Genomic DNA, 24,462 nt, shown 5'->3' on the forward strand with positions numbered 1-24,462 from the left:
GAGCAGGAGAAGGGGGAGAGGGAGAAGCAGACTCCGCACTGAGCAGGGAGCCCTATGCAGGACTTGATCCCAGGACCCTGAGATCACAAGCTGAGCCGAAGGCAGATGCTTAGCCAACTGAGCCACCCAGGCCCCCTGCAAACAAATGTATTCAATGTAAGTTTTCTATGACATAGGAGTCTTCCTCAAGAAATGAAGATCTGAAGAAGATATGAGAATTTTTATACTAAGTTTTATACTTTCCACTCACTAGACTGAAAAGTCGTGGGAGAACATGATAGGACAAAAGGATGTAAGCTAAGGGCAGTAAACTGGGAGAAACTTAACAAAGACTATTCTTTCAAATTCCTCTAAGGTCTTCAGAGGTGAGGCTGCTCCTTTCCCCAGGGAAGACAGAGCACCTGCCCTTCTCATACCTGAATCTCATCGCCTGGTTCAGGGGAGACACAGAAGATCTGAGAATTCTTCCTGCATCTGCCAATTCTCAAACTCATTTATCTTAAAATACTCAATAAGTGAAGGTGCTGTGCTTAGGGGTAGCACATCTTGGACTCTGTTACTGGGAATTAGTGCAGAATGAAGGGAGGGGAACTATTGGAACTGTATGATCCCTTCTTCTCACACTGATATCATTGGATTCTATATATGGTGGCACAAATCTTAATGTATCATCTCAGGTGATTAAGAAATATAACTTTCTTTATTTTCTATACTTTAACTTAATTTTCATTTTGATTCCTCATTCTACTACTCTGACAGGCAATATCAACTTTTTAGAATTTCATATCCTCTTCCCCGTTGTGTCAAGGTGCCAGGGAAATTTCTACCAAAGCATTAGAGAAGTGAGTGATTCCTTAGAACACCAAATAACAGTTTTTTAAATCTCGCATTTGCTCAATAAATACTTGATCTACTGCTTCTGGAAAAATACAAAAGTATTTATAGAAAAAGTTTTTATCTGTAACCCATTCCATTCTTAAAATGATTTGACATAATCATAAAAAAAAAAGAGAGAATGAGATTGGGGAGCCTGGATGGCTCAGTCAGAGAAGTGTCTGCCTTCTGGACATGATGTCAAGGTTCTGGGATTGAGCCCCACATCGGGTGGCTCCCTGCTCCGCGAGGAGTCTACTTCTCCCTCTGTCTCTGCCCTTCCCCCTGCTTGTGCTCTCTCTCTCTCAAATAAATATATAAAATCTTAAAAAAAAAAAAAAAAAAAAAAGAAAGAAAGAAAAGAATGAGATCTTGCCATTTGCAACAACAATGGATGGACCTAGAGTATATTATACCAAGCGAAATAAGTCAAATACCATATGTCAAATACAAAGACAAATACCATATGACTTCACTTATATGTGGAATCCAAAAAATAAAATGAATGAACAAACAAACAAAGCAGAAATAGACCCATAAATACAGAGCACAAACTAGTGGTTGCCAGAAGGGAACAGGTGAGGGGATGGGCAAGATCAGCAAAGGGCAGTGGGAGATACAGGCTTCCATTATGGAGTGATTAAGTCACGGGGATCAAAGCTACATCGTAGGGAATCTAGTCAATGATACTCTAATAGTGCTGTATGGTGACAGATGGGAGCTACACTTCTGAGCACAGCATAACATTTGGAGTGATCAAATCACTATGTTGTATATTGAAATTAATGTTACATTGTGTGTCAAGTATACTTCAATATAACATCAATAAATACATATATACATAAAAACATAAATAAATACATAATAAAGTACAAATTGAAGCATGTTAAAGAATAAACTATTTTTTTTGAGATTTAATTTATGTATTCACGAGAGACACAGAGACACAGGCATAAGGAGAAGCAGGCTCCCTGTGGGGAGCCTGATACGGGACTTGGTCCCAGGACCCCGGGATCATGCCCTGAGCTGGAGGCAGATGATCCACCACTAAGCCACCAAGAGTAAATGATTTTAATGATAAAGTTTTAAGTTACGAAGAAAGGGAATATGAATCAAGAGAAAAGAAGGAAGAAAATGTCTCTAAGAATTGAGAACATTTTGTTCTTAGCATCCAAATAGCCAAGGCAAGGAAGAAAACTGGCAGTCTATAGTTTACCATATCAGAAAAGAAAAAATGCATTATTCTTTAATGGACATTTTACTTATCAATTAAGTTGAGTATCTTCGAAACAATATTTAAACAATGAGAGACTAGCAGCTTAATGGTGAGCAGAATGAGATAAGAGAGACACTGAAGTTGAAACAGTCAGATGAAGTTCTTCAATAAATAAATAAATAAATAAATAAATAAATAAATTTCTTCGAGATTCACAAGAAATGAAAAGACAATCTGATGTATTTGTTTGTTTCTCTAAAGTGATTTTGAGGAGTGTGGGAAAAATTTGTATGTGGTAAATCATTTTATTCCCACTTACAGCTATTACAGAAATTGGAGACTTCAAGACCAGATCTATATTTAAGGATGAATAACACTGCCATTTAGTAAATTATTACTGCTATTAATCCAAATCAACTGAAATTGTTCCTTAAAAGTTGGAGCTAACCGAAGTCAAATCAGAGATAGTATAAAAGCATTAACAAAATTAAAAGGCAAATTTGGTCAGTAAGTAAAATCAGATCAAACAAGCAATTTTCAAGGCTCAGAAATGAATTACTGACCTGGTATAAACCTAGCTCAAGAAACGAATGACATAGGGAATTTAATGGTTGAACCAGAACTAGCCCCATCATGCCTAGCCATGCTAACTGTAAGGATGACGAGGTGCTTTTTGAAAAAAAAAAAGTCGGGGGGAGAGAGAGAGAATTGAGAATTCAGTTAAAAACTGCTCTCCTGTGACCATCTTACAGGGAAAAAAAATGCCTATTTACTGAACAAAGTACATCCAAGAATACCCATCACTTCGGTGACAAGAAAAATCATGATAATAATAATTAAATTGTGTGCTTGTGGAATTTCAGAGAAAGCCCATGGAGAAAGCACAATTAATCAGCCTTACTCTTGTTCTAACATTACCCGCCCCAGTAGGTTTAAACACTATAAGCCCTTTGGGAGTCACATCAACTGCTCAGGTCCACGGGATGGCTCGAGTGCCTTGTTACTATGATGGATAAATGGCACCCTTCTGACCTGAAAGAGTTAATATGATGCCCCCCACCACCATGTATTACTAGGGAGATCTCTGAGATATTACCTGGTCCTAGTAAGAAAAGAACCCATTTGTTCCCAAAGTTTTCTACTCATAAAACCCAGCAAAGACCCCTTCTTCTTTCTACATCCAACCCCCATGCCTGCCTACCCTAAAAACCATATTTTGTAAACCAAATTTTCAAACTGTAAGACTGGCTTTTCTCATGAGGCAAAGAAAAAAAAACCTCTGTGATTAATGCTCTGCTAAAAGCATAGAATGTAAAATGGGAAGATTATTTATGGTTCTTCTCTTTAGGAGCTAATAGAGTCAGACGTTAGCCTAAAAGGTTGGAAATCCTACAGTGGGATTTTTTTTCAACAGATAAAAGTGGCTTCTGGAAAGCAGCATAAATACTGTCTGCAGTAAGCCATAAGCACTAATAATTTTGCTATAAGTGCTCAGTCAAAGGGAGATGAACATTTTAAATGTTATTAAAAAATGGACAGCATATTATCTTGAAAGCCACAGTGAAATACTAACCTAAGTGACAAGCATGGCTTTCTGTGCCATGTTTTAAGATGGACGGTGGTTGGAGGGATTTACCAGAGCACTCTTCCATATAGTCAAATCACATTCAGTGGCTCAAAATGTAATATGGATTGAATTTTCAATTTCTAGTTATATTTTCCCCAAGGCTGTTACATTTTTTTTTCTCCTAAACTGTTCATTCTTCTTTGGTTAATTCTGTTTGAAAGACCTGCTTTGCTGATTATCCAAGATAGACAAGAGAACATAAAGCTTGATTTCACTACCTTCGACATTGTTAAAACTTAATTTGGCAGAGAGAGGTTTGGTCATTTTGTTTGTTTGTATTTTTCTAGCAGGGTATTTCCAGTGAAAAGCTTTTGGCATTTTTGTTCCCTTTTTACTTTTTTAAGGTATTTTTTTTTAAGATTTATTTATTTATTTATGATAGACAGAGAGAGAGAGAGAGAGGCAGAGACACAGGAGGCGGGAGAAGCAGGCTCCATGCAGGGAGCCCCATGCGGGACTCCATCCTGGGACTCCAGGATCGCGCCCTGGGCCAAAGGCAGGCGCCAAACTGCTGAGCCACCCAGAGATCCCCGTATTTTTTAAAGTTACTCTACTCCCAGTGATATGGGGCTTGAACTCACAACACCAAGATCAAGAGTCATATGCTCTATCACTAAGATAGCTGGGCACATCTTGTTCCCTTTATTGAAAATCAGGAGTGTTAGGGAACCTGAGTGGCACAGGGGTTGAACATCCAACTCCTCACTTCAGCGTGGGTCATGATCTCAGGGCCATGGGATTGAATGCCATGTTAGGCTCCATGCTCGGTGGACAGTCTGTTTGAGATTCTCTCTTTTCTCTCCATCTCCCTCTGGGCCCCCATCTCCTCTCAAATAAATAAATAAATAAATCTTTAAAAAAATAAAAATAAAAATAAAAATCACGAGTAGTAAAAGTTTACTTTTTTGGGCAGCCCAGGTGGCTCAGTGGTTTAGCACCGCCTTCAGTCCAGGGCCTGATCCTAGAGACCTGGGATCGAGTCCCACGTTGGGCTCCCTGCATGGAGCCTGCTTCTCCCTCTACCTGTGTCTCTGACTCTCTCTCTCTCTCTCTCTCTCTGTGTGTGTGTGTGTGTGTCTCTCACGAATAAATAAATAAATAATCTTTAAAAAATAAGTAAATAAAAATAAAAGTTTCCTTTTTTTAGTGGTGTTCTTTAAAAAAGTTGAATTAGGGGAACCCTGGGTGGCTCAGCGGTTTGGTGCCTGCCTTTGGCCCAGGGCTGGATCCTGGAGTCCGGGATCCAGTCCCACGTGGGGCTCCCGGCATGGAGCCTGCTTCTCCCTCCTCCTGTGTCTCTGCCTCTCTCTCTCTCTCTCTCTATGTCTATCATGAATAAATAAATAAATCTTTAAAAAAAATTAAAAAGTTGATTTAATGAGTTACTAGAAATAAAGAAATAACAATTTGGAAATTAAAAGGCTTGAAGTGAAATGCTCAGACAACTGTATTGCGTCTTTATAGTAAAAGAGATTTCCACAAAACAGATGTGTGGGTTGTCAGTAAGTCAACAATTCCTTACTGGTCTAATTTTGGGGGTGATTAAAACAATTATATGCACAGAAATAGTACTGCTACCGAATGATTCCGTGGTTGATTTTGATCAAGGTAGCCAAAGAGTAACAGCATCTTGGTGGGATGAACAGCTCCAGAGGAATCCTACTTCCACGTGGATGGAAAAGTCTAGATGTGGGTTGATATTAGAGGGGTATTCTGGATCAGACTTCCTCCGTATGTTCAGAATGGTGTGCAAACATGTGTGTCATGAAAGCAGTTCATGAATCTACAGTGTTCGATTTTTTTTTTTTTTTTGCTAAGATTTTTATTTAAAGAGAGCATGTGTGCCAGTGGGCAGGAAGGGCAGAAGAGAAGGAGAGAGAGAACCTCAAGCAGACTCTGCACTGAGTGCTGAGCCACTCCCAACATTCAATCCAATGACCCTGAGATCATGACCTGAGCCAAAACCAAGAGTTAGATCCTTAAACTACTGAGCCACTCAGGTGCCCCTGCAGCAGTCAATTTCTTAACAGAAGAAAAAAAAAATCTGAAGTAAATAAGGCATAGATAAGTCGATAGTTATAGACCTAAGTCAACCCAGTTTCAACAGGAAACAGATAACACAGTGAAACAAGATAATTAAACATTATTAAATGAAGAGACTACTTATAAAGGTGTTGTATTACTTTGCTAGGGCTTCCATTACAAAATACCACAGATTGGGTGGCTTGAACAACTGGAATTTTATTGTCACTCAGTTCTGGGACTCAAGTCCCAAATCAAGGTGTTGGCAGGTTGATTTCTTCTGAGGGCTGTGAGGGAAGGGTCTCTCTCCTTGGCTTGTCAATGGCCCTCTTCTTACTGTGCCTTTGTGACGTCTTCCCTCTGTGTCTGTGTCCAAATTTCTCCTTTGAGAAGAACAACAGTCATAATGAATGAGGGCCCACCCTACTGACCTCACTTTAATTTGATCCCCTCTGTAAAGATTCCATGAATGGTGGGGGGAAGGAGAGAACATAACTGAACCCATAACACCTGTAGATAGCATTTGAGGAAACCATAAGAGATAGTACAGTATCCTAATAGCACCAGGGAGCTGTTTCTGCTGTAGGTAGGAAGAGCTCCTCAGAACCCAGAAAGGGCGCAGCCATGGGAAGACAGCTGTCATACAGGAACCAGGGCTTTCAGTAAAAGGATTCAGCCCACAAGATGCAACCTGGCAGGACTGGAGCCCGAATGTAGAAGGAATAAATGCCCTGATTTACTCACCTCCTCCCCTTCCATCTCCTCTTCTTGGTTCCTCCCATAGGTCTTCCCCTGGGCCAACTGGAAACCAAAGAGCAAGGCAGTAGGTCAGTCCACATGAGCTGGCCTCTTGGGGCACTTTGCAGGGTGCAAAAGGGTAAAGAATGAATCTGGAGATAACCAGAAGATATCCAGTGTATTGCCTATTAAAATCCATAAAACCAGTTAGTGGATTTTTAAGAGTTCCTTATATTTCTATTTTTCTCTATATATTTGAAATAATTCACAGTAAACATTTTAAGAGAAATTTACAGTTTATGTGTTATGTGGGGGAAAAATACACACAGTATAACCACTACACAGGTTTTGAAGGATATACTCAAAAATACAACATAATCCCTGGGTGGCTCAGCAGTTCAGCGCCTGCCTTCGGCCCAGGGTGTGATCATGAAGTACTGGGATCGAGTCCCACATCAGGCTCCCTGCATGGAGACTGCTTCTCCCTCTGCCTGTGTCTCTGCCTCTCTCTCTGTTTCTCATGAATAAATAAATAAAATCTTTAAAAAAAAAAATACAACAATCTGGGACGCCTGGGTGTCTCAGCAGTTGATCATCTGCCTTTGGTTCAGGGCACGATCCTGGAATCCAGGGATTGAGTCCCACATCAGGCTCCTTGCACGGAGCCTGCTTCTCCTCCCTCTGCCTATGTCTCTGCCTCTCTCTGTGTCTCTCATGAATAAATAAATTAAATTTTTTAAAAATTAAAAAATATAATAAAAAATAAATTTAAAAAAATATATAAAACAATATTTATCTCCTGATTGAGGGTTAAGGAAAGTTTTTCTTTTCTTTTTTTTTTTCTTACTTTGCTACTAAGAAATTTTTTAGGGGCCCTTGGCTGACTCAGTCAGTAGAACATGTGACTCTTGATCTTGGGTGGTGAGTTCAAGTTCCATGTTGTCCGTAGAGTTTACTTAAAAAAAGAAAGAAGTTTGTTTTTTTTTTAAGATTTTCTTTATTTATTCATGAGAGACACAGAGAGAGAGAGGCAGAGACACAGGCAGAGGGAGAAGCAGGCTCCACGCAGGGAGCCCAACCCGGGACTCGATCCCAGGACCCCGGGATCACGCCCTGGGCCAAGAGGGCGCTAAACCACTGAGCCACCCGGGCTGCCCATCTTCAGCGTTCTAGAAGGGACCCTGATGTAAGTTATTTTAAACCCTAGGTGTCAGAAGCCTGACCTCACCAGCAATCAACAATCTTTGCTTAGGGCTCTGTCAAGAATGTGTGTGAAAATTTTGCATATGGATCCTCAAAACAAAACAAAAAAACACCCCTTTCCTATGGAGTGCCAAACACACTCAGGCCTCCTTTGATGGGAACATGAACAAAGACATCAGTTCTGTGGAGTCACCATGGTAAGATTTTCTACATGACTTCTGCAGCGTCCTAGTAGGATCTCTGTTTTGATATTGCTGAACAGATGCAAAGTTTTAACTTCGATAGAAAGGTTATAGCATACATTCCATATGCCTTTATAAGTTCTATGACATGGTAAATAAAGTAAAAAACCTGCATCTACACATATGCTATAAAAGTCTCATATCACTTTTCATCAGCAGAGTAGGAGTTACGTACCAAGCATGTGCAAACATGTAATATTAGATCTTTCCAGCTTAAAAAAAAAAAAAAAAGTAAGCTTTTTCTCAAACTAACAATGATTGTATTCCTCAGGGAGCTGTGAATATGTAAAGTTTGAAGTTTTTATGTCCAACTGTTCTTAAAGTTATTTGAGGGCAGAAAAAGGTCACCAGGATTTTTAAAAATCATTTTATACAAAAACAGCTGAACTGGCCTCCTCTGACATCCCCCGACTATGAAATGGAAAGAAACCTGCCTTGCTTAAACCTGAACAGCATGGCACCACTTCAGAAAGAGAGCAAGAATATTTTTACATTGGAATGCTTTCTCAGATTTGATCATTGGCTGTTATCTATTAAAGCTGTTTTCACTCTAAAGAATGTGACTTCTCGTGATAAATAAAACTGATTAAGAAAATTTTTTTCTGAAATTTGGATTATACTAAGTAAGAGAGAAAACAGAAATTCAAAACATCATGACTTAATTAGTACATTTACTTTTCCTACCAGTCTATATGTATATATAGAAACTCAGAGTGAAATGCAGAGAAAGAAGCTAAAAGACTATTTCTAAAGCCCAATTAAGGTTCAAAGTATTCCAATGCATATTAAAGTTAATCTTTTATTCTTCACCAAAATATTTAGTATGGCTTTGAGTAGAGACCTCCTTCTAAGGTATTTAAGCCTTTATAATGGTTTGGCTGTGCATTGTTACCACATTCTCACAAACAAAATGATCTGAAACATGGTATACCTACTTACTCCTTTTTTTTTTTTAAGATTTTGTTTATTTATTCATGACAGACACAGAGAGAGAGAGAGGCAGAGACACAGGCCGAGGGAGAAGCAGGCTCCATGCAGGGAACCTGCCGTGGGACTCGATCCCGGGTCTCCAGGATCACGCCTTGGGCTGAAGGCAGTGGTAAACTGCTGAGCCACTCGGGCTGCCCTCATTCCTTTTTTATTTTATTGTTGTTGTTTCACTTATTTAAAGATTAATTAGTTTACTTATTTTTAGAGAGAAAAAGAGAGAGCACGAGCTGGGGGAGGGGGGGAGGGAGAGTCTCAAGCCAACTCCACCCTGAGCCCAGAGCCCACTCGGGGCTCATCCCAAGACACTGAGATCATGACCCGAGCTAAAACCAAGAGTTGGATGCTTAACCAAATGAGTCATCCAGGTGCCCAAGTTTTTGTTTTGTTTTGTTTTTTTTAATATTTTATTTATTTATTCATAAGAGATACAGAAAAAGAGAGAGAGAGAGGCAGAGACACAGGCAGAGGGAGAAGCAGGCCCCATGAAGGGAGCCCGACACAGGACTCCATCTCGGGTCTCCAGGATCACGCCCTGGGCCGAAGGCCGCGCTAAACTGCTGAGCCACCCGGGCTGCCCCCAAGTTTTTATTTAAGTAATCTCCACATGAGGGGTGCCTAGTCGGTGGAGTCGGTTAAGCATCTGACTTAGGCTCAGATCATGATCTCTGGGTCCTGGGATGAGCCCCAGATTGGGCTCCTTGCTCAGCAGAGTCAGCTTGTCCTTCTCCCTCTGCTGCCCACCTACCCTTGCTCATGCTCTATCTCTCTCAAGTAAATAAAATCATTAAAAAAAAAGTCACATGTTCTTCCAACTGAGCCAGTCAGATGCCCCTATACTTGCTTATTTTAAGTGATGAATCTCTCAGACAATATGCAGATGTCCACCAGTATAGGGAAATCCATATATTGATGTAGATAGATACGCAATATATTATTGAAAGTTGCGGTAAGGGGGAATTGGAATAATGTCTTTGAGTTATTTTCCAGTAAAATTTAAAAGGGGAGTACTTAAAAAATGGTTAAAATGGTAAATTTTATGTTATGCATATTTTACCACAATAAAAAGTTTCCCCCAAAAATTATGTTTATAAAACCTAAATACATATAATTTTTATTTGCCAACCATATTTTAACAAACCTAGGGGAAATTTTTTTTTTTTTTTTTTTTTTTTTTTTTTTATGATAGTCACAGAGAGAGAGAGAGAGAGGCAGAGACATAGGCAGAGGGAGAAGCAGGCTCCATGCACCGGGAGCCTGATGTGGGATTCGATCCCGGGTCTCCAGGATCGCGCCCTGGGCCAAAGGCAAGCGCCAAACCACTGCGCCACCCAGGGATCCCTAGGGGAAATTTTTTGTTTAAGATTTTATTTATTTATTCATGAGAAATGCAGAGAATGAGGCAGAGACTCAGGCAGAGGGAGAAGCAAACTCCCTGCAGGGAGCCCAATATGGTACTCAATCTCAGGACCCCAGGATCACGCCCGGAGCCAAAGGCAGATGCTCAAGCACTGAGCCACCCAGACGTCCCACTGGGAAAAAATTTTCCTGGGGGAAAGTACCAGGAAAATAGGAGACAAAGATTCACATACATTGAAGGAGTTCTGAAAGTGCCTTGAATAAATAATGCAATTGCAGCAAGTTCTTTGATTATAATATGGTGAATCTGTATGCCTGACGCTCAGCAATAATATAACAAACCTGAAACGGTCACACAGTGTAGAAAAGAAATCAGGCCACACATCAGATTTCATACGAATGAAGTGTGATTATCGTCACTTAAAGAGCAAACATAATACTCTATAATTCTTAATTTCAAGAAATTTGAGACAGGGACTCCTGGGTGGCTCAGCGGTTGAGCACCTGCCTTCGGCCAAGGGCGTGCTCCTGGAGTCCAGGGATCGAGTCCCGCATCAGGCCCCCTGCATGGAGCCTGCTTCTCCCCCTGTCTCTCACAAATAAATAAATAAAATCTAAAAAGAAAAAAAGGGGAAAAAGAAATTTGAGACATATCTATGCCCCAGGAGCATTAAATTTTTAAAAAGGAAGGGACCATTTTTTACAAATAAAGAATACTTATCCTAGGCAAGAATAAAGGATTTTCCCCAGGTCACATATGCTACCCCAAACTGTGGGTATCAATCACTGAGTCAACAAATTTGTATTTAGTGCCCATTATGTGCCAGGCATTGTGAGGTGTCGGGACTATGAAAGTGACTAGGATGCTTGGACCGCATGGGAGTGCCTGTCAAGCAATGTAGTCAGATGACCCATAGTCCAGTGTGATGAGGACAATAACACAAGAGACTGAGACTGATTATCCCTGTCTCAAAGGTTCGTTAGGAGAAAGAGTAGGAAAGAATTTGTAAAAGAGGTTACCCTTTAACCAGATCCCTATTTAATAAGTAAGCCAAGAAGGAAAAGGAGGTGTCAGATGGTAAGAAGTTCAGTGTAGCTGCCGCACTCAAGGATAGGGCACCTGGGAGCGTGTGGGAGGAAGGGAAAACCATGAAGCACTCAGGCACATAGGATTCCAGATGTCTAATGACCTTGTGCTAAATCACTCAGATTTTATTCTGGGAGCCACAAATGTAAGGCTTGATCAAGTTGGGGATGGGGTTTGCATTTAAAAAGATAATTCTCACCCACAGTGAGCTGGAGGATGGATTATAAAAGAAGAAACTGGAGCCTGGGAGGCCCATCACAGAGGTACAGCTGTGGCCAAATTGTTACTTTTGTTTCCTTTTTCCAGCTAAGGAATTTGGGTTATGTTTTTTTCATACTCCAGTACAGTGCAGTGGAGATCTCAGACTGTGACAACTATTGTTGCTCTTCAACCTTGACCAGTCACTGGCTTCTCTTGAAGCTTATACCACCACTCTGTCCTCCTGGAGGACAGAACATTTCTTTCATTTTCCCTCAGATATATCAATATTTACTTCTGTCTCCACCCTGGGCACTGCTAGTGTGTTTACAATAGTATACAAATGGCAACAAAGAATACATGGGTTTGCATCCAAATGTATACATCTGGCAGGTGAAGCTGGAAGCCACAGAAAGAATCAAATCACTCAGGGAAACACACAAAGCAAGAAAGAAAAAAAGCTTAAAGGGTGGAAAGAGGATATGAAACCAACAAAAAAAAACTAATGAGGAGCATAGCAAGATAACCAAGGCCCCTGGGGCACCTGGGTGGCTCAGTCTGTTGAGCATCCAACTCTTGATTTTGGCTCAGGTCATGATCTCAGGATCTTAGGATACGGGGATCTAGCACTAGTTAGGCTCCTTGCTCAGTGGAAAGTCTGCAGCAGATTCTCTCCTTCTCCCTCCCCCTACTCTTGCCCAGTCTCTCTAATATAAATAAATAAGTCTTTTTTATTTTTTAAAAAAGATTGTATTTATTTATGAGAGACACATTGAGAGAGGCAGAGACATAGGCAGAGGGAGAAGCAGGCTCCATGCAGGAAGCCCGATGTGGGACTCGATCCCAGGACCCCAGGATCATACCCTAAGCCAAAGGCAGATGCTTAACCGCTGAGCCACCCAGGTGTCCCAATAAATCTTTGTTAAAAATTTTAAAAAGGGACACCTGGGTGGCTCAGCAGCTGAGCATCTGCCTTCAGCCCAGGGCATGATCCTGGAGCCTTGGGATCAAGTCCCATATCAGGCTCCCTGCATAGAGCCTGCTTCTCCCTCTGCCTGTGTCTCTGCCTCTCGATCTGTGTCTCTCATGAATAAATAAATAAAATATATTTTTTAAAAGTTTAAAAAAAGAAAAAAAAAGTTTAAAAAAAGATAACCAAAAAAAAAAAAAAAAAAAAGATAACCAAGGCCCACATAAACCACAAGGATAGTCACAGTTGTGAAAGCTCCTAAAGCTATGCCAAACAGATACTGTATGCAATACAGTTACTTGTATGTAACCCAAAATTCAGTTGTCTTGGGGCACCTGAGTGGCTCAGCCAGGTCATGATCTCGGGGTCCTGGTATCAAGTCCCGCATTGAGCTCCCTACTCAGTAGGAAGTCTGCTTCACCCTCTGTCCCTGCTCTCTCTCTCTCTCTCTCTCTCTTTCTTTCTCACTCACTCTCTCTTTCGTATGTGCTCTCTAATAAATAAATAAAATATTCAAAAACAAAAATAAAAACAAAATTCAATTGCCTATCTGTCTCCAAGTCCTTAGGTCATCTAGGGTCCACACGTACTTCAAGGTTAGGATTAGCCTATGGAAGTGAAAACTGGTGCATCTGTCTGGAGGGTAATTTGACAATAGCTATACTTGAAAAGTTGCTAAGAGAGTAAATCTTTTAAAAAGATTTTACTTATTTATTTATTAGAGAAAGAGAGAAACAACAGTGGGAAGGGGCAGAGGGAAAGAGAAAGAATCTCAAGCAGACTCCATTCTGAGTGCAGAGCCTGACACAGGGCTGGATCTCATGACCCTAAGACAGTGACCTGTGCCAAAACCAAGGGTCGTACACTCTGACTGAGCAACCCAGGCACCCCAAGAGAGTAAATCTTAAAAGTTCTCATAGAAGCCACCTGGCTGGTTTGGTGGCTTGAGTGTCCAACTCTTGATTTCAGTTCAGGTCATGATCTTAGGGTCATGAGATCAAGGCTCCTCAGCATGGAGTCTGCTTGAGACTCTCTCTCTCTCTCTCTCCCTCTCCCTCTCCTTCTGCCCCTCCCCCAGGTCTCTCTCTTTCTTGCTCTCAAATAAAAGAGTTTTCATAGGGAACAAAATGGTGGTTACCAGAGGGGAGGTGGGGGGGAATGGGTGAAAAGGGGGAAGGGGATTAAGAGTACATTTATCATGATAAGCACTTAATAATATATTGTTGAATTGTTGAATCACTATATTGTACGCCTGAAACTAGTATAATGCTGTATGTTAATTATAGTGGGATTTTAAAAAAGTTTTTAAAGATTTTATTTATTTTTTCATGAGAGGCACAGAGAAAGAGAGGCAGAGACACAGGCAGAGGGTGAAGTAGGCTCTGTGCGGGGAGTCTGATGTGGGACTCGATGCCAGGACCTCAGGATCATGCCCTGGGCAGAAGGCAGGCGCTCAACCATTGAGCCACCCAGGTGTCCCAACTTGCCTAATCTCAATACTGTTGCGTCTCAGGGTATAGGGAGGCCAGAGAAAAGGGAGAGAGATGGGAATGGCTGGTCAGTGGGGCAGTCAGAACACATGTATTTATCAATTTAGTTCACCACTTTGATGAAGTGGCTTCATTGCCCATATGGAGAAAGTTTGTGTGGTCCAAACAGAAAATCAAACCAGCCACAACACTCCCCTAAGCCAAAGCCTCATCCAGAGCAAGGTGCTAACTCTCTTCAATTCTATGAAGGCTGGGATCCCTGGGTGGCGCAGCGGTTTGGCGCCTGCCTTTGGCCTAGGGCGCGATCCTGGAGACCTGGGATCGAATCCCACATCGGGCTCCCGGTGCATGGAGCCTGCTTCTGCCTCTGCCTCTCTCTCTCTCTCTCTCTCTCTCTCTGTTACTATCATAAATAAATAAAAATTAAAAAAAAATTCTATGAAGGCTGAGAGAGGGAAGGAAGCTTCAGAAGAAAATTTTGAAGCTAGCAGAGTTAGTTCATGAGGTTTAAGTAAAGAAGCCTGTCTCCGTGACATAAAAGTACGAGATAAAGCATCAAGTGCTAATATAGAAGCTACAATAAGTTAAGATCCAGCTAAGATAACAAACAATAGATGTTTAATGTAAAGAAAACAGCCTTCTATGGGAAGAAGTAGCCATCTAGGACTTTCATAGCTAGAGAGAAGTCAATGCCTGACTTCAAAGCTTCAAAGGACAAGCTGACTTGTCAGGGGCTAATGTAGCTGGCTTTAAGTAAAAAGCAATGCTCACTTACCATTCTGAAAATCCTAGGGCCCTTAAGAATTATGGTAAGTCTACTTTGCCTGTGCTCTATAAATGGAACTATAAAGCCTGGATGACAGCACATCTGTTGATAACATGGTTTATGAATATTTTAAGCCCGCTGTTGCGATCTACTGCACAAAAAAAAAAGATTCCTTTCAAAATATGACTGCTCATTGACAAGGCACCTGATCACCCAAGGGCTCTGATGGAGATCTACAGTGAGATTAACATTGTATTCATGCCTGCGAACACAACATTCATTTGCAGCCTGTGGATCAAGGTGTAATTCTGACTTTCAAGTCTTATTATTCAAGAAATGCATTTCATACAGCTATAGCTGCCATAGAGAGTGATTCCTCTGATGGATCTGGGCAAAGTACATTGAAAACCTTCTGGAAAGGATTCACCATTTTAGATGCCATTAAGAACATTTGTGATTCATGGGAAGAGGTCAAAAGATCAACATTAACAGGAATTTGGGAGCAGCTGATTCCAAACCTTGTGAATGACTTTGAGGAATTCAAGACTCTAGAGAGGAAAGTAACTGCAGATGGGGTAGAAATAGCAAGAGAACTAGTTTTAGAAGTGAAGCCTCTGGGACACTTGGGTGGCTCAGTGGTTGAGGGCCTGCCTTTGGCCCAGGGAGTGATCCTGGAGACCAGGGATCGAGTCCCCCATCGGGCTCCCTGTAGGGAGCCTGCTTCTCCCTCTGCCTGTGTCTCTGCCTGTGTGTGTGTGTGTCATAAATAAATAAATCTTTAAAACAAAAGAAGAAGTGAAGCCTGAAGATGTGAGTTGCTGTAATTTCATGATCAAACTTAAGTGGATGACTAGTTGCTTCTCATGGATGAGCAAAGAAAGTGGTTCTTTTCTTTTTTTAATTTATTCATGAGAGACACAGAGAGAGAGAGGCAGAGACACAGGCAGAGGGAGAAGCAGGCTCCATGCAGGAGCCCGATGCAGGACTCAATCCCGGGACCCCAGGATCATGCCCTGGACTGAAGGCAGGCGCTAAACCGCTGAGCCACCCAGGGATCCAAGAAAGTGGTTTCTTGCAATGGAATCTACCCTTGGTGAAAATGCTATGAAGATTGTTGAAATGACAACAAAGAATTTAGACTATTATATAAACTTAGTTGATAAAGCAGTAACAATTCTTTAACAGAATTGACTCCAATTTTGAAAGTTCTACTGGAGCACCTGGCTGGCTCAGTTGGTGGTCCATGCAGCTCTTGATCTAAGGGCTGTGAGTTTGAACCCCACACTGGGTGTAGAGACTGCTTAAAAATAAAATCTTTATTAAAAAAAAAAAAGGAAAGAAATCTACTGTGGGGTAAAATGGTATCAAACAGCATTGTATGTGACAGAGAAAGCACTCATGAAAAGAAGAGTCAATGCAGCAAACTTCACTGTTGTCTTTGAAATTGCCACAGCCACCCTAGCCTTGGGGCAGTCAAGGGTGCTCAGTGGTTTAGCATCGGTGTCAGCCCAGGGCCTGATCCAGGAGACCCAGGATTGAGTCCTACGTCGGGCTCCCTGTGGGGAGCCTGCTTCTCCCTCTGCCTGTGTCTCTGCCTCTCTCTCTCTCTCTCTCTCTCTCTGTGTGTGTGTCTCTCATAAATAAATAAAGTCTTTAAAAAAAAGAAAAGAAACCACCACACTGATCAACCAGTAGCCATCAACATCAAAGCAAGACCCTCCACCAGAAAAAAAGATTGTGATTTGTTGCAATCTTGGATGATGTTTAGCATTTTTAGCAATAAGGTATTTTTCAATTTTTTGTTTATTTAGAGAGATAAAAAGAGTGTGTGGAAGCAGGGGAGAGGGAGAGGGAGAGAGACAATCTCAAGCAGACTGCATACTGACCTCAGAGCCTGAGATCCTCATAACCCTGAGATCATGATATGAGCTGAAATCAAGGGTCAGATGCTTAACCAACTGGGCCACCCAGGCACCCTACAATAAAGTATTTTAAAATTAAGACAGGAACATTTTTTTAGATACAATTCTACTAATAGACTATAGTATAATGTAAACATTAATATGCACTAGGAAACAAAACAATTCATTTGACTCACTTTATTGTGATTTTTGCTAGAGCTGAACTTCACCATATCTCTGACGTATGCCTCTATCTTGATTTTACTGGATTCCGGCTTAACTCTGAGTCTTACCTCCTGTATATACTATAAGTCACTGAGAATGGAAATGGCAATCACTGCCTCTAATTCAGCCTATTTTTTTCCTTCAAATCTCTCCCATCCAGGTCTTAGAGTTCTTTACAGAACTCTGTAATGATAACACAAATGCATAAGGATTTTATTCTCCAGTTAGTGCATAATCAAACCTTTGATGTGTGAGTCCTGGTTACATCCACAATAGGAAATAGTCTTCCCAGAAGTCAACCATTGCCACTGAGGCATCTAAAGTTTTGAAACTACATGTGACTTCTATCAGTATCTTTGTCATTGTCCTTCACTACCCTTTCCCAGAGATCTGTCACTATTAAACATCTCTAAGGGCAGCCTGGGTGGCTCAGTGGTTTAGCGCCCCCAGGGCGTGATCCTGGAGACCCGGGATCGAATCCCATAACAGGCTCCCTTCATGGAGCCTGCTTCTCCCTCTGCCTGTGTCTGTGCCCCTCTCTCTGTGTCTCTCATGAATAAATAAAATCTTTATAAATAAATAAATAAATAAATAAATAAATAAATAAATAAATAAACATCTCTAAGATGTGGCCAAATCACAAATAAAAGTCCTCAACTCTTGGGATCCCTGGGTGGCGCAGTGGTTTGGCGCCTGCCTTTGGCCCAGGGCACGATCCTGGAGACCCGGGATCGAATCCCACATCAGGCTCCCGGTGCATGGAGCCTGCTTCTCCCTCTGCTTCTCCCTCTGCCATGTCTCTGCCTCTCTCTCTCTCTCTGTGACTATCATAAATAAATAAGAAAAAATTAAAAAAAAGTCCTCAACTCTTGCCCTAATCCAATACCCACAGTTTTTGGCAGCATGTGACCTCCAGGGGCTCCACCACTTGTCTAGTTGCTTGCCCTATGGTATAGTCCCATTCTGTAGGGATCCTCTCCTAGCAAATGCAGCAAGATAAGAACATTGGATCAATCACAGCACACCTACCAAGGAGCTCCTTTCCTCTTTTGGAACTCTATGGCCATAGATTCACACACTAATTTCCAGGATTCTCTCACATGTTATTTCTGGAATTTCTTAGACTTGATCACTCTAGGAAACTCACATGTACACAAGGCTCCTTCTGCCTAAAAGCTCCCTTCTTGAAGTATAATTTCAAGGACCATCTAAACTAGTTTCAGCAAGTTCTCTGACCTTGAAGTCTTGTTCAAGAACCAAATTCTTGGGATACCTGGGATACCTGGGTGGCTCAGCAGTTGAGCATCTGTCTTTGGCTCAGGGCATGATCCTGGAAACCTGAGATCAAGCCCTCATCAGGCTTCCTGCATGGAGCCTGTTTCTCCCTCTGCCTGTGTCTCTGCCTCTCTCTCTCTCTCTCTCTCTGTGTGTGTGTGTGTGTGTGTGTATGTGTCTCTCATGAATAAATAAAATCTTTTAAAAAATAAATAAATAGGGGCAGCCCTGGTGGCACAGTGGTTTAACGCCACCTGCAGCCCAGGGCCTGATCCTGAAGACCCTGGATCGAGTCCCACGTCAGGCTCTCTGTATGGTGCCTGCTTCTCCCTCTGCCTGTGTCTCTGCCTCTCTCTCTCTGTCTCTATGAATAAATAAATAAAATCTTTTTAAAAATAAATAAAATAAAATAAAATAAATAATAAATAATAATAAAATAATAATAATAAATAATAAAATCCCAAGACACAAGAGTCCAGGGCCAGATGGCTTCCCAGGGGAATTCAATGAAACGTTTAAAGAAGAAACCACACCTATTCTCCTAAAGCTGTTTGGAAAGATAGAAAGAGATGGAGTACTTCCAAATTCGTTCTATGAGGCCAGTATCACCTTAATTCCAAAACCAGACAAAGACCCCACCAAAAAGGAGAATTACAGACCAATATCCCTGATGAACATGGATGCAAAAATTCTCAACAAGATACTAGCCAATAGGATCCAATAGTACATTAAGAAAATTATTCACTACGACCAAGTAGGATTTATCCCCGGGACACAAGGCTGGTTCAACACTCGTAAAACAATCAATGTGATTCATCATATCAGCAAGAGAAAAACCAAGAACCATATGATCCTCTCACTAGATGCAGAGAAAGCATTTGACAAAATACAGCATCCATTCCTGATCAGAACTCTTCAGAGTGTAGGGATAGAGGGAACATTCCTTGACATCTTAAAAGCCATCTACGAAAAGCCCACAGCAAATATCATTCTCAATGGGGAAGCACTGGGAGCCTTTCCCCTAAGATCAGAAACAAGACAGGGATGTCCACTCTCACCACTGCTATTCAACATAGTACTGGAAGTCCTACCCTCAGCAATCAGACAACAAAAAGACATTAAAGGCATTCAAATTGGCAAAGAAGAAGTCAAACTCTCCCTCTTTGCCGATGACATGATACTCTACATAGAAAACCCAAAAGCCTCCACCCCAAGATTGCTAGAACTCATACAGCAATTTGGCAGCGTGGCAGGATACAAAATCAATGCCCAGAAATCAATGGCATTTCTATACACTAACAATGAGACTGAAGAAAGAGAAATTAAGGAGTCAATCCCATTTACAATTGCACCCAAAAGCATAAGATACCTAGGAATAAACCTAACCAAAGAGATAAAGGATCTATACCCTAAAAACTATAGAACACTTCTGAAAGAAATTGAGGAAGACACAAAAAGATGGGAAAATATTCCATGCTCATGGATTGGCAGAATTAATATTGTGAAAATGTCGATGTTACCCAGGACAATTTACACATTTAATGCAATCCCTATCAAAATACCATGGACTTTCTTCAGAGAGTTAGAACAAATTATTTTAAGATTTGTGTGGAATCAGAAAAGACCCCGAATAGCCAGGGGAATTTTAAAAAAGAAAACCATATCTGGGGGGATCACAATGCCAGATTTCAGGTTGTACTACAAAGCTGTGGTCATCAAGACAGTGTGGTACTGGCACAAAAACAGACACATAGATCAATGGAACAGAATAGAGAACCCAGAAGTGGACCCTCAACTTTATGGTCAACTAATATTCGATAAAGGAGGAAAGACTATCCACTGGAAGAAAGACAGTCTCTTCAATAAATGGTGCTGGGAAAATTGGACATCCACATGCAGAAGAATGAAACTAGACCACTCTCTTGCACCATACACAAAGATAAACTCAAAATGGATGAAAGATCTAAATGTGAGACAAGATTCCATCAAAATCCTAGAGGAGAACACAGGCAACACCCTTTTTGAACTTGGCCACAGTAACTTCTTGCAAGATACATCCACGAAGGCAAAAGAAACAAAAGCAAAAATGAACTATTGGGACTTCATCAAGATAAGAAGCTTTTGCACAGCAAAGGATACAGTCAACAAAACTAAAAGACAACCTACAGAATGGGAGAAGATATTGGCAAATGACGTATCAGATAAAGGGCTATTTCCAAGATCTATAAAGAAGTTCTTAAACTCAACACCAAAGAAACAAACAATCCAATCATGAAATGGGCAAAAGACATGAACAGAAATCTCACAGAGGAAGACATAGACATGGCCAACATGCACATGAGAAAATGCTCTGCATCACTTGCCATCAGGGAAATACAAATCAAAACCACAATGAGATACCACCTCACACCAGTGAGAATGGGGAAAATTAACAAGGCAGGAAACCACAAATGTTGGAGAGGATGTGGAGAAAAGGGAACCCTCTTGCACTGTTGGAGGGAATGTGAAATGGTGCAGCCACTCTGGAAAACTGTGTGAAGGTACCTCAAAGAGTTAAAAGTAGACCTGCCCTACGACCCAGCAATTGCACTGTTGGGGATTTACCCCAAAGATTCAGATGCAATGAAACGTCAGGACACCTGCACCCCGATGTTTCTAGCAGCAATGTCCACAATAACCAAGCTGCGCAAGGAGCCTCGGTGTCCATCGAAAGATGAATGGATAAAGAAGCTGTGGTCTTTGTATACAATGGAATATTACTCAGCCATTAGAAATGACAAATACCCACCATTTGCTTCAACGTGGATGGAACTGGAGGGTATTATGCTAAGTGAAGTAAGTCAATCGGAGAAGGACAAACATTATATGTTCTCATTCATTTGGGGAATATAAATAATAGTGAAAGGGAATATAAAGGAAGGGAGAAGAAATGTGTGGGAAATATCAGAAAGGGAGACAGAACATAAAGACTCCTGACTCTGGGAAACGAACTAGGGGTGGTGGAAGGGGAGGAGGGCGGGGGGTGGGGATTAATGGGTGACGGGCACTGAGGGGGGCACTTGACGGGATGAGTACTGGGTGTTTTTCTGTATGTTGGTAAATTGAACACCAATAAAAAATTAATTTATTAAATAAATAAATAAATAATAAAATCTTTTTTAAAAAAGAAAAAAAAAAGAAAAGAACTATTTTAGAGCTTCTCCTCTATGCTCACACCTCCAACACCCTTCACTCTGAGCTGATAACCTTATCTCACGCTGCAATGAGAACCTGAATGTAATACTATAAAAATGCTCATAAACTATTTTATATATATTATAGGTCAAGAATATAAATAATTACATTACTGTTGTTTGGTACCAAGATTTTCAGCATAAAAGAGACAGAAACATAAAATAAAAGAAGTAAATAAATACCCTGAAGCTATTAAATTTGAATTGGAAATACTAATATGAGCTTGATTTTTAAATCTATCTATTGAAGGGTCACAAATAAGCCACTCTGACATAGCATTATTTTGAGCTGAAAGCAAGTAAGAAGAAGTAGTTTCAAAAAAAGCTCTGTACCTTCCCTCTAAAGCAAGACATACATTTATAAAGGTGTCCCTTCTCTCCTTTTCTACCAAGAAGGACAAAAGTTAATGCTGGAGACAACTTTAGACCCTTGTCAATGAAGAAGGCACTGACTTATATCTACATAACAAATTGTACTCTTGTTTACTATGCTTTTTCTGGAAACTTCCCCTTAACTGTTCTCCCCCACACCTTTCTTTTGTCTTTAGCTGAAGATGGTATTTAAGCTGAAGTTCTAAGCCACCTCTGAGAGCTACTCATTTTTCTCTAGGCTTCTGTCATGTATACATGAGGTATACATGTTAATAAACTTTTCTTTGTTCTTCCCTTGTTAATCTGTCTTTTATTACAGGAGTGTCAGCCAATTACTCAGAGGGTAGAGGGGAAATTATTTTTTTCCCCCACGTTGTCTATCTACAGAGAGAGAGAGAGAGAGAGAGAGAGAGAGAGAGAATTATATCTCCTAGCTCTAACCATTCAGAAAACCTAGAAGCAATCTTAAATCAGTGGCAATAAGCAGACCATGCACCCAGATTCTATGTTCTAAACACAATCCCTTACTAAAGTAAGTAAGGCTCCTTGGAGAAATACCCAATTCCAAGTCAGAGACAGGGAATACATGGTTAGGGTGGAATAAGTGTTTCCGTATGCTGGGTGCCTGAAAAGATAGAATTCAAGAAAATTCCTAAGTAAAGAAGCAAACCGCATATGTGCAGCTTATTGTATATCAATTATATATACCTTAATATGCTTTTTGTGGGTTTGTTTGTTTGTTTGTTTGTTTTAATTAGGAAGAAGAAGAACTGTCTAACTCAACATTTCTTAGAGTGTGGTCTGAAAATCTTGGGAGACCCAACATCCTTTCAAGGGATCTGAAAGGTCAGGGTACTTTCAAATATGACTAAGCTGTCATTTGCCTTTTTCTACTACTTACATTTGCACTGATGCTAAAAAGCAAACGTGGGTATAAATGCTGGCCACTTAGCACAAGGCAGTGACACCAAACTGTACTGGTACTCTTTGTGTTCTTTATTATCATACATTCACAAGAAAATCAAGAAACAAACAAAAAAATGATTGTAGAGAGATAGATAAATGAAGGATAAAAATAAAGCCACTTTTACTTAAAATCATTAACTATGTTAAATCTCAACCCACATTATGCATCATTTTAATACTCTATCTGCCAAAATGGAAACAAAACATTTCTGCTGCATACCAAAGTAGCATGGTTGCCCCATGGGAAAGCACTTGTGTGATTGCTTGAGTTCTGAGCTGAACTAGCAGCTTTTTCATGGAATACCATTTTTACTTGAAAGAACTGACAGACATACTATGATTATTTTGACTTGGATACCTGGCACATTTTCTCAAACATAAATGAAGTGAGCCTGTCACTTCAAGGAAAACAACTGACAGTAGTGGTTGCCAGTGATAAAATGTGATCTTTTAAGGGAAAATTAGAATTTTGGAAAACTTGTATCTGCCACTGTAAGTTTAACAGCTTCTCAATATTTTAAGGTATTCTGATGAGATCAATAGTGAAAATAACAAATGTGATTCTTTTAATATTGTTCAATGAATTGTGTCAACATTCAAAAGACCTACATATTTCAGTGGACTAGTATTTTCCACATGACCAATGCATGATATGACAAAGTTGTGTAGGGGTAAAAGATCCATTCAAACTGCAAAAATAGGTCAGTAGATATGATATGATTTCAGATTCTACATTGCAAATAAGTTTTAGGAAATTACCACTTGTCAAGTTTTGGTGTGATATCAAAGAATAATATCATGATTATCTAAAAAGGCTACTAAAATACTCCTCCATTTTCCAAGTACTTCAACCAAAACTACATATTGCAACAGACTGAACGCAGAAGCAAACATGAGAATCCGGTGTCTTTTGTTAAGCCAGATAGTAAAGATATTTACAAAAATGTGAAACGACATCAATCTTCTCACTAAAGCTTTTTATTTTTGAAAATATATCTATTTTCATAAAATACATCTTATTTGCATTAACATGTATAGGGTTTATTATGATTTTTAAATGAATTAGTATATTTTTTCAAATGTCTCTATTTTAATTTCTAATATTGTAAATATAGATAGCCAGAACCCCCAAAATAAAAGTTCAATCATTTTTCAGGAAAATTATTGGATCCTGAGACCAAAAAGTTTGGGAACTGTTAGTTTAGCTAAACAGAGGAAGTCATTCAGAATGTATCTGCTCTTTGTTGATGTGGGAGGGCAGGGGATCCATGAGTGGCCTTTAGTAGTTATGTAGGTATGTGATGAATAGGCACCTGCTGCTTGTGGAGAAAGGATAAGAGTACCTATTGTGGCCTGAAAAAGGTTGTCTCTCAAAGCCTGGTACACAGAGATGGTCACTGCAAATATGCATGGGGACGAAGAAGCATCCTGGGAGGAGAGTGATGAAATCCTGACCCCTTCCCTGTAATATTCCATGTCTCGGCAACCACTCCAAAGGCTTGACACAGGACAGGAACAAAGAACATCAAAGGTTTCAAAAGGGAATGCACGATGATGGAGAATTGCACACAGGTGATCCAGGTCCTATATAAGGCCTAGAAGGCCACAGAGGAGGACCAGCAATGGGCACAGGCCTTGACTAGTGTGATATCACAGAGCAGCTCTCTAAGGGGCAAAAGCCCTTGGACCAGAGCCTGTGGTGAACTGATTCA

At 40.5% G+C, this 24,462-nt stretch overlaps 1 long non-coding RNA gene across 1 annotated transcript in view; it reads right to left on the reverse strand.

The window, feature by feature from the left end:
• Positions 1 to 5,937: 5,937 nt before the first annotated feature.
• The window catches only part of LOC140596170 (uncharacterized), a 36,770-nt gene continuing 18,245 nt past the window's right edge, over positions 5,938 to 24,462 (reverse strand). Inside the window, exons 2-3 of the long non-coding RNA XR_011998188.1 lie at positions 6,483 to 6,539; positions 5,938 to 6,121 (exon numbers count right to left, since the gene is read on the reverse strand). This is a non-coding gene — a long non-coding RNA (uncharacterized lncRNA). The remainder of the gene's footprint in view (positions 6,122 to 6,482; positions 6,540 to 24,462) is intronic.

The sequence above is a fragment of the Vulpes vulpes genome, chromosome 2 (assembly GCF_048418805.1).
Source record: "Vulpes vulpes isolate BD-2025 chromosome 2, VulVul3, whole genome shotgun sequence".
Taxonomy (NCBI): domain Eukaryota; kingdom Metazoa; phylum Chordata; class Mammalia; order Carnivora; family Canidae; genus Vulpes; species Vulpes vulpes.